Genomic DNA, 12645 nt, shown 5'->3' on the forward strand with positions numbered 1-12645 from the left:
CATTCGTCTCGTTATAGCGGTCTTCGGCGACGGCTCGCCGCTGCTCGATGGTTCGGGTGAGGCTTGAGATCCGTCAGTGGCCTCGCGAGGCCTCTTTGCAGCAGCTTTAGCAGCTGCTGTCATTTCAACATCCTCAATGCCTTCGGTCTCGTCTTTCGCGGTAGCCACTGATGCGCTTACTAAAATCGCGTCCTTTCTTTCATTGACGTTTTGGTCGTTAGTCGGCTCGCCGGGCCCAGTGGAGTTTTCCTGAAGTGGAGACGCGTCAGAGGGTGTGCTGTCTGCCGCCGGTTCTTCGGTCGTTGCTCGGGATGCTGCATCGGCATCAGCATGGTCCATTATGTGTTCAGCCATCTCGTCGCCTTTAACTGGACTTGTTATCGCTGCATAGGATCGCACACAGTCTTGTTCTTCATGGCCGAATCTTCGGCAGAGTGCACAGCGTGGTATGCGACACTCGCGCCTGATGTGTCCAGTTCCATTGCACCGGAGGCATAACGGGGGCCTTCCTGGTACATGCACGAGCGCTAAGTTTTCCGCGACGCGCACCTGATGAGGTAAGTCTTCAAATGTAATTCCAGGCTTTGGTAAGAGTGTCACCAAACGGGTGGTGGACCCTTTATCATTACATCCCTGTACTCGCCACTTTTCGCGGGCGATATCTGTAACCTTTCCGTAAGGGGCTAACGCTGCTCAAACCTCGTCGTCGTGAACGAAATGCAACAGCCAATAAAGCTTCAGTCTGATGCCTTGGTTGCAGGGATCATAAACGACACAGGGCTGGTCTTTCACGTTGAATGTTTCTGCCGCAAGCATCTTTTTCTTGGAAGCTTCATCACGGAAGGTCACCGCCCATACATGGTTCATTTGGAAGGCGCCAAGGGCCACCACTTCCGGAAGCAGTGCAAGACGCTCGAGCGCATCTCGAAAGTGCTCGACCCGATACGGCCTGGTTTTAACATCCGCGTGCAAAAATACTGTATGCAAAACTGATGTACCTGAAGGCAGATGAGGCAAAACAACTTGATAATCCGGGTAAGGCTTATCCGTACACCTGGTGCCACGGCCAAGAGCCGCTGTAACCGCCCCTACGGAGCAAGGCATTCCGCGTCCGTTCACTGCGGTGGCCGGAAGTGGAATCCAAGCCACGGCGCCATCGCAGTGCGCTCTTTTGCGCGTTCAACGCAATAGCCGGTATTGTCCTGTGCACCATAGGAAAAGGGCAAAATAAATAAATCGAGGCACCGGTGAGATTCGAACCTACGATCTCCTGTTTACTAGACAGGCGCTTTAACCAACTAAGCCACGGCGCCGTCGCAGTGCGCTCTTTTGCGCGTTCAACGCAATAGCCGGTATTGTCCTGTGCACCATAGGAAAAGGGCAAAATAAATAAATCGAGGCACCGGTGAGATTCGAACCTACGATCTCCTGTTTACTAGACAGGCGCTTTAACCAACTAAGCCACGGCGCCGTCGCAGGGCGCTCTTTTGCGCGTTCAACGCAATAGACGGTATTGTCCTGTGCACCATAGGAAAAGGGCAAAATAAATAAATCGAGGCACCGGTGAGATTCGAACTCACGATCTCCTGTTTACTAGTCAGGCACTTTAACCAACTAAGCCACGGCGCCGTCGCAGTGCGCTCTTTTGCGCGTTCAACGCAATAGCCGGTATTGTCCTGTGCACCATAGAAAAAGGGCAAAATAAATAAATCGAGGCACCGGTGAGATTCGAACTCACGATCTCCTGTTTACTATACAGGCGCTTTAACCATCTAAGCCACTGCGCCGTTTTTTTTAGTAACTTTTATTCAGAAAAGGCATGTACATACATAAAACCCACCTTGGTCTGCTTGACCAGTGTGGTTGATTAAAAATTTTTCATTCGTACCAACTCATCCAGTACCAAAATCCAATCTGGTGGCTCGGTTAAAGTACGATATACCTCGCGCATGTAGGTTATGCTCCCTATAAAATTTTTTCTGGCTGACTTTGCTTTGGGGTCTGCGTGCCTGACTCCCATTCTTGTGATCCACAGGCTATGTAGCCCCAGTATCATGATCGTGACATAGGAGAAGCTGCTTTCATTCTGTACTGACAAATATCGAATTCCGTGTGGTGTTATCGGTAACTCTTTCTTCAGGGTTCGTTGCAAAACATCCCCAAAAAAGACTGGATCCAAACAATATATGAACGTGCGTTCGATTGTTTCTGGTTTCTTGCACAGGAGGCAGTTTGTTGTCCATGGCACAAATATTCCCTTTTCATCGAGCCATGTTTTTACAGGGAGTGTGTTTGTGTGTAATCTGAAAAAGAATGTTTTAACAGCTCCTCTAACAGTCATTTTTCGAATTTTTTTTCATACATCTTTCACTGAGCCTGCAATGTTTGGCGATCTGTATAATGGTACTGGCATCATTACATCGATTAAATCTTTATATAGTTTCTTTCTCGGTACAAGGCTCAGGTACTCGAATGAGAAGCGTGTTTTAAGTATCCTAAACGACGTGACTAATTCCCTGAAGTAACCTTTTACACCACAGTCGATTGCAGCCGCACTAGACACAACAAATTCGGGCAATACATTCTTAAGGCGCATTTGCATCATCGCTTTGAAAAAGGGGTCTCTCGTGTCCCGCAGGAACATAAAACGCGACACAATTTGTCGGATGAACAGATGAGAAAGGCCGAGGCCTCCATCTTTCACTGGGCGAAACAGATTAGTGCGGCTGATTCTCTCCCAACTGGAGCCCCCCCAAAAAACCACAAATATTCGGTGCAGTTTCTGCACGTTGACGCGTGACATTGACATAAACTGCAACACATACCACACTTTGGCAATCAAAAAACATTGCACGCACTGGCCCTAGCAAACATCGATAATTCGCGGCCTTGCCACCTTCCAACTTTTTCCTTCACTTCTTTGCGTCAGGTCATCCCAGTAATCTGGAGTTGGTTTGTATTGCTCGAGAGGCACGCCTAAATACGAAGAAGGACTTCTTGCCAACGTGATGGTCGCAAATATTTCTGGTTTAAAGTCCCATATTCCGTGCCAGAAACCGACACTTTTTTCCCAGTTTATCGCGGAACCTGTCTGTTTGCAAAAATCTTCGGTGACGCTTATGGCTTCTTCTATGCTATTGCGGTCAGTGCAAAGATTCCTACATCATCAGTGTAGGCAAGGATTTTCACATGATGCGTCTGAAGCCTGAAACCATGTACTTTTTCATTAATAATAAGACTGAGGTGGAAGGGTTCAAGATAAAGAGCGAAAAGCAGCGATGACAACGCACATCCTTGTTTTATAGATGACCGGACGTCAATACTCTGGGTGAGGTTCTTGTTAACTATGATGCGCACAGTACAATCATTATAAGCCATGTTTAAACCTTCTAATAACACTTTGCCAATATTCACATGTTCAAGCACAGAGAAAAGAACATCGTGTGCGACACGGTCGAAAGCCTTGGCGAGATCGAGTTGTAACATAGCAACTCGTCCAGAGATTGCATCACAACATTCTAGAACGCTGCGGGCTACATGCACATTTGTATATATCAAACGTCCTTTTATTCCACATGTCTAGTGCGGTCCAACGAGAAGCATAATAACGCTTTGCAAACGTTTAGCTAAAATTTGGGTATAGATCTTATAGTCCACATTTGTAAGAGTTATTGGGCGATAGGCCCCTACTGATAACAGTCTAGTTGGATCATCTGTCTTCGGTATCAAAACAATATGGGCAGCGCGGAAGAAAGGCGGTAACCGTTTTTCCTCATAGGCTTTGCTAATAACGTTATGCAAAATTGGGCTGATTTCTTCAATGAATATTTTGTAAAAGGCTGCTCCTATTCCGTCAGGCCCAGGTGTTTTTCCTGGAGTTCATTCTTTTATGGCACTTTTCACTTCCTCTATACTTATTGGTTGTTCTAATCGCATCTTACATTATTCATCGAGCTTAGGCATTAGATTAATAAGCTCGGTTCTCAGCCCAGTTCTATCGCCTTTTTTATTCGCAAATAATTCGCTGTAATGTTCGACAAATGCCTGTTCAATTTTACTCCTGTCTGATGTCTGTTCGTTACGGTAGTTGATCTGTCGTATTTCGTTTTGAGCCGTGCATTTTCTTTCGTCAGACATCACTCGCTTGTTGGGCGTTTCACCCAACCATAGCTTTTCGGCTCGCGCCCTTATCACTGCTGCTCTGTGCTTTTCGGTTTCAATTACGTCTAGTTTGCTTTTCACTTCGCGAATTGCTTTTATATACATGCCGGGATTGCCGCTTTCCATACATATAAGAAAATCGAGTTGGCGCTGGAGTTCTTTTTCATTACACTTTTGCTTTTGGCTAATAATGGTTCCCCTTTCAATCGCAATAATCTTGACGTCGTTCTTAAAGTTTTCCCACTCAGCTGCCCACCCATGTGGCTCTTTGGATGCCATTTGTTTAAGTCTTTTTGTTACACACTCCATAAAGTTTTCATCTTGCAAAAGTTTCAAGTTGAACTTCCACAAAGCCCAATTAAAGCGGCTTTTCTGAGGTTGTTTCCTAGTGTAGTCATGACAAGGCTATGGTCGCTGAAAGACACATGTTTGACTTCATAGTGGCCACAATCTCTTGCAAGGTCAACTGTGACATAGATTCTATCCAGCCTAGCACAGCCTCCGCGCTGGTAATGGGTATAGATAGGGCTACTTCCTCTTAACAATAAATAACCGAGGTCTTCTAAATAATATTCCTGGAGCAATGAAACAAGCACTCGCGAACTTTTATCTCGTACAGGGGTGTTCTTGGCTCGATCTTCAGCCAAACATACACAATTAAAATCACCAAGCACAATTAGGTATTTATCACTTTTTAAAAATTGTTCTAAGTCTTCAAACAAAACAACACGCTCACAATCGATGTTTGGCGCATATATACAGATAACACGCCATTGCCTTGCGCAGTACAACAAGCAACCGTCCCGCCTCTGACGCAACTACTTTTTCATCTTCAATGCCCACGTTGTTCCTTATATAAGGTGCACAACCACCAGAAGTGCCTATCGCATGGCTAACACAAACATTGAAGTGCCTTTGAAAAGTTCCCACCATTCGATCCGTCTGCTCCTCACTTTCTATCTTTGTTTCTTGCACGGCGTTTCTTGCAGTCATTTTCCAGAAAAAGTCGGTTAAGTTGATTTTGCCGTTTCTTAGTCGCCAATCCCCGTACATTCAAAGTGGCAAAACGTAAGGGAAGAGGGAGCTTTTTGTCCTTAATTTGTGAAGAGCACTTGGATCGAACAGTGTTTACCCCAGAAGTAAAGGATGCAGTGGAGTCTGCACTCAGTTGTGGCAGTAGTGTGGCAGGATGAACTCGCTGACCGTCACCTGCTTCCTCAACCGAAGTTCGGTAGCTGGACGGGACAGCATCGTCTAGGCGGCGTCGCTTATTCGGTGCCATCTTGCTCACTCACCAAGTCACCAAGGGAAGCGGATCCCCGCCTTTATTTTGGCGGTTTATCCACCAGGCGTCTATCACGAGGAATGTTCCGTTTCGGCTTTAACGACGTTCGTCTCATGAACGCCGTTTTCAAAGGCGGCCCCCCGCCACCTTGCACCACCCAGATGGTCCGGTTCGCCGACACTGTCGCTGTGCATGCACTTTGCTTACGCCTCTACAACACCTTCCATTGTTTGACACTGCACTGTCGGTGTTTCATTTGGCGACGTCACCATAGCTTCACTAGAAGATTTCCCTTGCTGACATTTTCCATTTATTTTGTTGTGCGCCTCGTCACTGTTTGCACCGGCCAGATTTTTTTCACACGTTATTGTTTCAATAGCTGGCTCACGTTGTTGTACGGCTGCCGGAGGCGTTTCCACAGGCTTTTGCTCTTTAGTAACCGTGGCAGCTGCTTCTTCAGCTTCAGCATCGTCCATGATATTATCCAATGTGTCGGCGTCCTTTCTGTGGCCCGTTATATTTGCGTACGTGGGCACGCACTCACTTTCGTCATGGACGAAGCGTCGGCACCGTGAGCATCTCGGGATCCGGCAGTCGCGGCGGATATGCCCTCTACCCTGGCAGCGCAAGCAAAGTGGCGCCTTGCCTGGAATAGCTACGAGAGCAGGCTCCCCAGCGACACGTACTTGATATGGAATATCTTCAGTCGTGACCCCAGCCTTCAGCTTGAGAATCAGCACGCGCGTTGTCGCACCTTTTTCAGAAATGCCAAGGACACGCCAACGCTCCTTTGTCGTTTCCATAACCTCGCCGTATGGCTCAAAGGCCACACTTATGTCGTCGTTCGTCACGTTAGGGAGTACCCAGTGGATTTTCACTCGGACATCTTGGTTGTTCGGGTCTACTACCAGACATTTTCTACCTTTCACAGTAATATTCCCCGAGGCCAACAACTTCTTCATGCTTTCATGGCTCTTGAACGCAACAGCCCACACATGATTCATCTGAAATGCTCCTAAGGCGTCAACCTCAGGCAGCAGTTCCAACCGTCCAAGGGCATCCCAGTAGTCTTCAACTCTGTACGGCCTTGCTCGTAGGTCACCGTGCCAAAAAAGTGTATTCAAAACAATACGACCTTTTGGCAAACGAGGCAGGAGCACTTGGTAGTCCTGGCTGTCTTCCATGTCGTCCCTATTTCCGCGGCTAAACTGGGCCGCTAACACCGCCCCGTTGGAGCACATGAAATACATGTCCGTAGGCTTTCGCGGCCGGAAGTGTTCTCCAAGCCACGGCGCCGTCGCAGTGCGCTCTTTTGCGCGTTCAACGCAATAGCCGGTATTGTCCTGTGCACCATAGAAAAAGGGGAAAATAAATAAATCTAGGCACCGGTGAGACTCGAACTCACGATCTCCTGTTTACTAGACAGGCGCTTTGACCAACTAAGCCACGGCGATTTTTTTTTCCTTATTGCCTGTTTTATAACAAATACACGATTCACAGCTATTCTCCGCTGCGATTACAAAACAAAAAAGACAGTTCAATGTGCGGGTGTACCTTGTCGTTTAATTTTGGTTTAAAAAGGCTGAATGTTTGCAAGCTGTTCAACTGCTGTTAACCACTCAGGTGGTTCGCTGTGCGCTTTAAACGCTTCGCGAATGTACAATACATTTTCAGCAAAGTATTCTTTGGCCGGTTTTGCGTCAACATCCTCATTACGCACCGCCATTCGTGTTTTCCACACGCTGTGCATGCAGAGTAACATCACCATATCACATGGCACGCCTTCTGTCTCTTCAAACGGTAAAAAACGGATTCCAAAAGGTGTTAAAGGAAATTCTTTTTTTACTGTCCTTTGTAGAATGTCCCAAAGGAAGACTGAGTCCCTGCACTCCAGAAAAATATGCTCCATTGTCTCCGGTTTCTGACATATCTGGCAATTCACACTCCAGGGTACCAAGATCCCCTTCTCCTGGAGCCATGGCTTGACAGGAAGCGTGCCAGTGTGTAGCATGAAAAAAAAAGTTTTTGTTGTTGCTCTTACAGGCATTTTCTTAACTCTTTTTAAGACATTCTGCTCACGCCCCAGTGCATATACTGCACGGTATATTGGTACTGGACACATGATATTAACTAAATCTCGGTATAATCGCTTTCTTGCGACTGTGTTCAGGTATTCCAAAGAAAAGTGCACTTTTAGAAAACGGAAGGAGCTTATCACTTCAAACAAAAAACCTCGGACAACCACTTGACGTATGCCATACGACGTCACAACATATTCTGGCAGTGCGTCACCTAATCGCGTCTGGATAACGCACCGCAAAAAACAATCGCTTTCGTCGCGCAAGAACATGAAGCGCGACACAACTTGTTTCAAAAATAAATGCGACAAACCCAACCCTCCTTTCTGCACAGCGTGAAACAGATTCAGACGACTCGTGCGCTCCCATCCTGATCCCCACACGAACATAGCAAAAACCCTGTGCAACTTTTGTACACACACTCGGGATATACATAAAACTTGCAACATATAAAACACTTTAGCGACAAGAAATAAATTGCAGACAGTGGCTCTCGTGAATATTGACAGATTCTTGCCTCCCCACTTCGTTGTTTGTGCTTTAGCCCGCTCAGTTTGTTCAGTCCATTGCGTCGTGGTATCGCGATAGTATTCCAAAGGAGCACCAAGATAACTGGTTGGCGTATCTGTGAACGGTACTGTTTCTAACGCTGCAGGCCGGCTGTCGAATTCACCGTGCCAGAAGCCTAAGCTTTTTTGCCAGCTTATGGCACTCCCCGTTAGACTGCAAAACTTTCTTGCATCCTTGACTGCCTCCCGAATGCTCTCTTGGTCAATGCAAAAAAGGGCGATGTCATCTGCGTAAGCTAGTATTTTTACTTCCTGAGTTAAAAGACGGTAGCCGCGAATGTTTTCGTTTTCTCGTACCTTCAAACAGAAAGGTTCAAGAAAAATCGCAAAAAGTAAGGGCGACAAAGGGCACCCCTGGCGCACACTGGATAATACTGGTATATTTTCGCTGAGTCTTTTATTGATTATTAGGTGAGCGGAACAGTTCTCATAAGCCATGGCTACTCCGTCCTGAATCACTTCGCCTACATTAATGTGTTTTAGCAGGGCAAGAAGTATGCTATGAGCAACCCTGTCAAATGCTTTTTCTAGGTCTAACTGAACCATTGATACACATTCGAGGATCGCATCACAGCATTCCAATATACTCCTAGCGATGTGAATATTCGACAATATTGTTCTATTCCTGATACCGCATGTTTGGTGTGGGCCTACTATGGATTTAATAACTGACTGCATCCTTTTTCCGAGCACCTTCATGTAGATTTTATAATCCGAATTCGTAAGACTTATGGGCCTGTATCCAGCGACAGATTTCAGCTTTACCGTATCGGTGGTTTTCGGTATAAGCACAACATGACTTTTTCTGAATGATGGCGGCAAGTGCTTAGTTTCATGAGCTTCTGATATTACACAGTGCAGTATCTCGCTTATTTCGGCCTTGAAAGTTTTATAGAAAGCTGCTCCTAGGCCGTCTGGTCCAGGCGCCTTTCCTATACCCAAGTCTTCTATGGCTTCTGTAATTTCTTTCGCAGAGATCGGTCTCTCGAGTCCCTCCTTTATTTCGTCTTGTAATTTTGGCAGAAGTGTTAGAAAGGTGTTCACAAACTCTTCTGTTACGGGCACCTGCCTACCGAGCAACGCTCGGTAGTGTTCAACGAAAGCTTTTTCAATTACTTCTGGGTCTTTTGACATTGTGTTGTTAAAACAAATTTCTTTTATTATGTTTTTGGATGCGTAACCCTTTTCGTCACTGAGGGCGCGCTTAGTTGGCGCCTCTCCCAGCCACAGCCTCTCGGATCGTCTCTTATCGCGGCTCCTTGGTAAATTTGAGCGTCCATTCTTTCAAGTTCGCGTTTAATTTCTCTAATCTGTTTCGAAAACAATCCCGGTATTGTGCACTCCGCGTTTAAAAAATAATCGAGCATGCTTTGAGGTTCTTTCTCTCTCTGTTTAGCTTAATGACGCATCACACAAGCCCTCTCGATCGCACTCATTTTCACTTCAATTTTAAACTGCTCCCACAGCTCAGCCCAATTTGTTGTAGCATCTATTTGCATTACGTCAATTTTTCCTTTTACCGTTTTGACAAACCATTCATCACTTAAAATCGTTTCGTTCATTTTCCACAGTTCCCAGTTAAAGTGAGACCCTCTATGTTTCGTGCCCAATGTACACATTACTAGGCTGTGATCATTGAAGCTCACGTGCTTTACTGCGTAGCTAGTGACCGTTCGCGCAAGGTTTGCTGATACGTACAAACGATCTAGTCGAGCGTGACTCTGCCCTTGGAAATGAGTAAAAACAACACTGTTACCGCTTAATATGCTTCCAACGTCTACTAAATCATAGTCTGCCACGATTGCGCAGAGTTGATGCGCACTTGTATCCCGTATTATTTTACTGGGCGCCCTATCTTCGGACATGCAAACACAATTGAAGTCACCAAGAAGAACAACATTTCTTTCACACGTCAGGTGTGACTCAACAAAGTTAAAAAAAAATTTCCTATGACTAATTTTGTTTGGAGCGTACACACAGACAATTCGCCAATCAATATAATTGAAAGAGAAATCACATAGGACCAATCGCCCATCTTGGGCCAACATTACACTCTGCGCAACAATACCTATTGAATTACGCAAAAATAAAAGACAGCCACCGGCCTTACCTACTCCATGACAAACACAAGTGTTGTAACGGGATTTAAAAACCTGAACCATTTTGTCCGTTTGCTCTTCGCTTTCAATTTTAGTTTCTTGAACAGCAAGAATATCTATGTCGTTTTCCAGCATCAGGCTACTTAATTGTGCTTGTCGCCGTCTAGCCGTTAACCCTCGTACGTTAAGCGTGCCAATACGTGTTGCTATTCCATGATTATTTGCCATTGAAAGAGAAGAGCAAGCACAAACTACAATACATTTCGGAAATCAAAGACCGCCAAACTTACAAAAAACAAAACCCTGCTCCATCATAAGCTCCGTCTCATACGGCGAAGGCATGACGTTACCAAATGCGCTACGCATCATTCCCTTAGAGGTTCCGCAGCACCTAGTCCTTACTGAGCCTTCTACCGAACAGCACCCCGCTACCGCGGGGGAACTGTCGGCGTTGTCCGCTTATCTGGTGGGACAGTCGGCATCTGTCGCCCGTCTGGTGGGACGGTCGGCGTCTGCCGACCACCTGGCGGATTGGTCGGCGTCTGGCGCCCCTCAGGTGGATGTTCTCGCGTCGGCCTCCTCTCGAGCGGAACGTTCGGCTTGGGCTTGAGTGTAGACCGCCGGAAAGAGGAAGCCTTCGTGGATGGCCCTTCGCTGCTGACACCGTCGTCTTGCTCAAGCCTGACATCTTGATCGGGTATCTCGCGAGGTCTCTTTGAAACGGCGCTGGCCTGGTCCATTTTCTCGCCGGATTCTTCGATGAAGGCAGCGCCAGAGTTGCCCTGTCGCAGAACGGCCTCAGCAGCCTCCGCGTCCCCCTCACTTTCACGCACCGTAGCACACGGTTCCCTTTGCACTTCATTCTTGGCCACTGCCTCGCTACTGCCCTTTCTGGGTTGGCACTTGACGCTTGCCATGACCACTGGCTTCTCTTACGTGCCTCGTGGGTCTCCGCCCACTCCAGCAGTCTCTTCCGCGTCCGCTTGATCCATCAAGTGCTCGTCTAACGCGTCGCTCCGGCCAGACCCGGTCACGTTAGCGTAGCTTCTCACGCACTGGGTCTCGTCGTGGCCGAAACGACGACAGAGTCCACAGCGTGGCACACGGCACTCGCGCCGTATATGGCCGGTGCCGAGGCATCGGAGGCAGAGCAGAGCTCTGCCTGGAACGATCACGAGCGCATGGTCCTCTGATACTCGTAGCTGATGCGGGATGTCTTCCATGGTCATACCAGCCTTCAGCCGTAACGATACCAGACGCGTGTGAGAACCTTTGTCGCCGCACCCTGGTACTCGCCACCGCTCCCTGGAAATTTCGGTCACCGTTCCGAACGGCGCGAAGGCTGCTCTGACGTCCTCGTCGGGAGTCGTGTGAAGCAGCCAGAACAGCTTCATTCTAATATCCTGGTTGCAAGGGTCAATGGCGACGCAGCGGTGTTCTTTGACACTAAAGGCCTTCGCTGACAGCAGCTTCTTTTTTCCGACTTCGTCCTTGAATGTTATAGCCCAGACATGGTTCATCTGGTAGGCCCCGAGGGCCACCACCTCCGGCAACAGCTTATGACGGTCAAGCGCATCGCGAAAATGTTCGACTCGATAGGGCCTGGCATTCAAATCACCGTGCAAAAACACGGTATTACCCATGGTCATACCTGATGGCAGATGCGGCAAAACAAGCTGGTAATCCTGTGAAGACGTTTCCGTAAGCCTGATACCGCGGCCCGGCTGGGCCGCATGAACCGCCCCTACGGAGCACAACATTCCGTGACCGTCCGCTGTGGTGGCCGGAAATGGAATGAACTAAGCGACGGCGATGTCGCAGTGCGCTCTTTTGCGCGTTCAACGCAATAGCCGGTATTGTCCTCTGCACCATAGAAAAAGGGCAAAATAAGTAAATCTAGGCACCGGTGAGACTCGAACTCACGATCCCCCGTTTACTAGACAGGCGCTTTAGCCAACTAAGCCACGACACCGTCTTTCTTTTTTTTCTTTATTGCGTTTTCACAAACGCAAACAAAAAGATCGAATACACGACATGTATATATTCTAAAAACACCAGCCACAGCTCGGCCAGTGTAAGGTGTTTAAAAGGGCTTTACAGAAGCCGATTGGTCTAGTATAGGAAGCCATTCTGGGGATTCACATAGTGCTCTGAACAAGTCGCATTGTCATATACAGGCTCACTCAGCAAGACACTATTTTGTTGAGAGCATTATATACATAAGCCACGGCGCCGTCGCAGTGCGCTCTTTTGCGCGTTAAACGCAATTGCCGGTATTGTCCTGTGCACCACAGAAAAAGGGCAAAATAAAGAAATCAAGGCATCGATGAGATTCGAACTCACGATCTCCTGTTTACTAGACAGGCGCTTTAACCAACTAAGCCACGGCGCTGTTTTTCTTATATTACCTTTCTCAGGAATGAAACAAAGTGATACAAGCACAAATCCACACT

At 47.3% G+C, this 12645-nt stretch overlaps 1 protein-coding gene and 7 non-coding genes across 8 annotated transcripts in view; 1 reads left to right on the forward strand and 7 right to left on the reverse strand.

The window, feature by feature from the left end:
• Nucleotides 1-12645, forward strand: part of LOC135900500 (uncharacterized) — a 223442-nt gene that overhangs the window by 159544 nt on the left and 51253 nt on the right. The gene's annotated exons all lie outside the window — the stretch shown is intronic.
• On the reverse strand, nucleotides 1240-1313 carry TRNAT-AGU (transfer RNA threonine (anticodon AGU)). Its single transcript has one exon. It is a non-coding gene; the product is annotated as a tRNA-Thr (tRNA).
• TRNAT-AGU (transfer RNA threonine (anticodon AGU)) lies at nucleotides 1398-1471 on the reverse strand. Its single transcript has one exon. It is a non-coding gene; the product is annotated as a tRNA-Thr (tRNA).
• Nucleotides 1556-1629, reverse strand: TRNAT-AGU (transfer RNA threonine (anticodon AGU)). The gene has a single exon. It is a non-coding gene; the product is annotated as a tRNA-Thr (tRNA).
• On the reverse strand, nucleotides 1714-1787 carry TRNAT-AGU (transfer RNA threonine (anticodon AGU)). The gene has a single exon. It is a non-coding gene; the product is annotated as a tRNA-Thr (tRNA).
• On the reverse strand, nucleotides 6827-6900 carry TRNAT-AGU (transfer RNA threonine (anticodon AGU)). Its single transcript has one exon. It is a non-coding gene; the product is annotated as a tRNA-Thr (tRNA).
• TRNAT-AGU (transfer RNA threonine (anticodon AGU)) lies at nucleotides 12091-12164 on the reverse strand. The gene has a single exon. It is a non-coding gene; the product is annotated as a tRNA-Thr (tRNA).
• On the reverse strand, nucleotides 12511-12584 carry TRNAT-AGU (transfer RNA threonine (anticodon AGU)). Its single transcript has one exon. It is a non-coding gene; the product is annotated as a tRNA-Thr (tRNA).

This window comes from Dermacentor albipictus, chromosome 5 (genome assembly GCF_038994185.2).
Source record: "Dermacentor albipictus isolate Rhodes 1998 colony chromosome 5, USDA_Dalb.pri_finalv2, whole genome shotgun sequence".
NCBI classification, from domain to species: Eukaryota; Metazoa; Arthropoda; class Arachnida; order Ixodida; family Ixodidae; genus Dermacentor; species Dermacentor albipictus.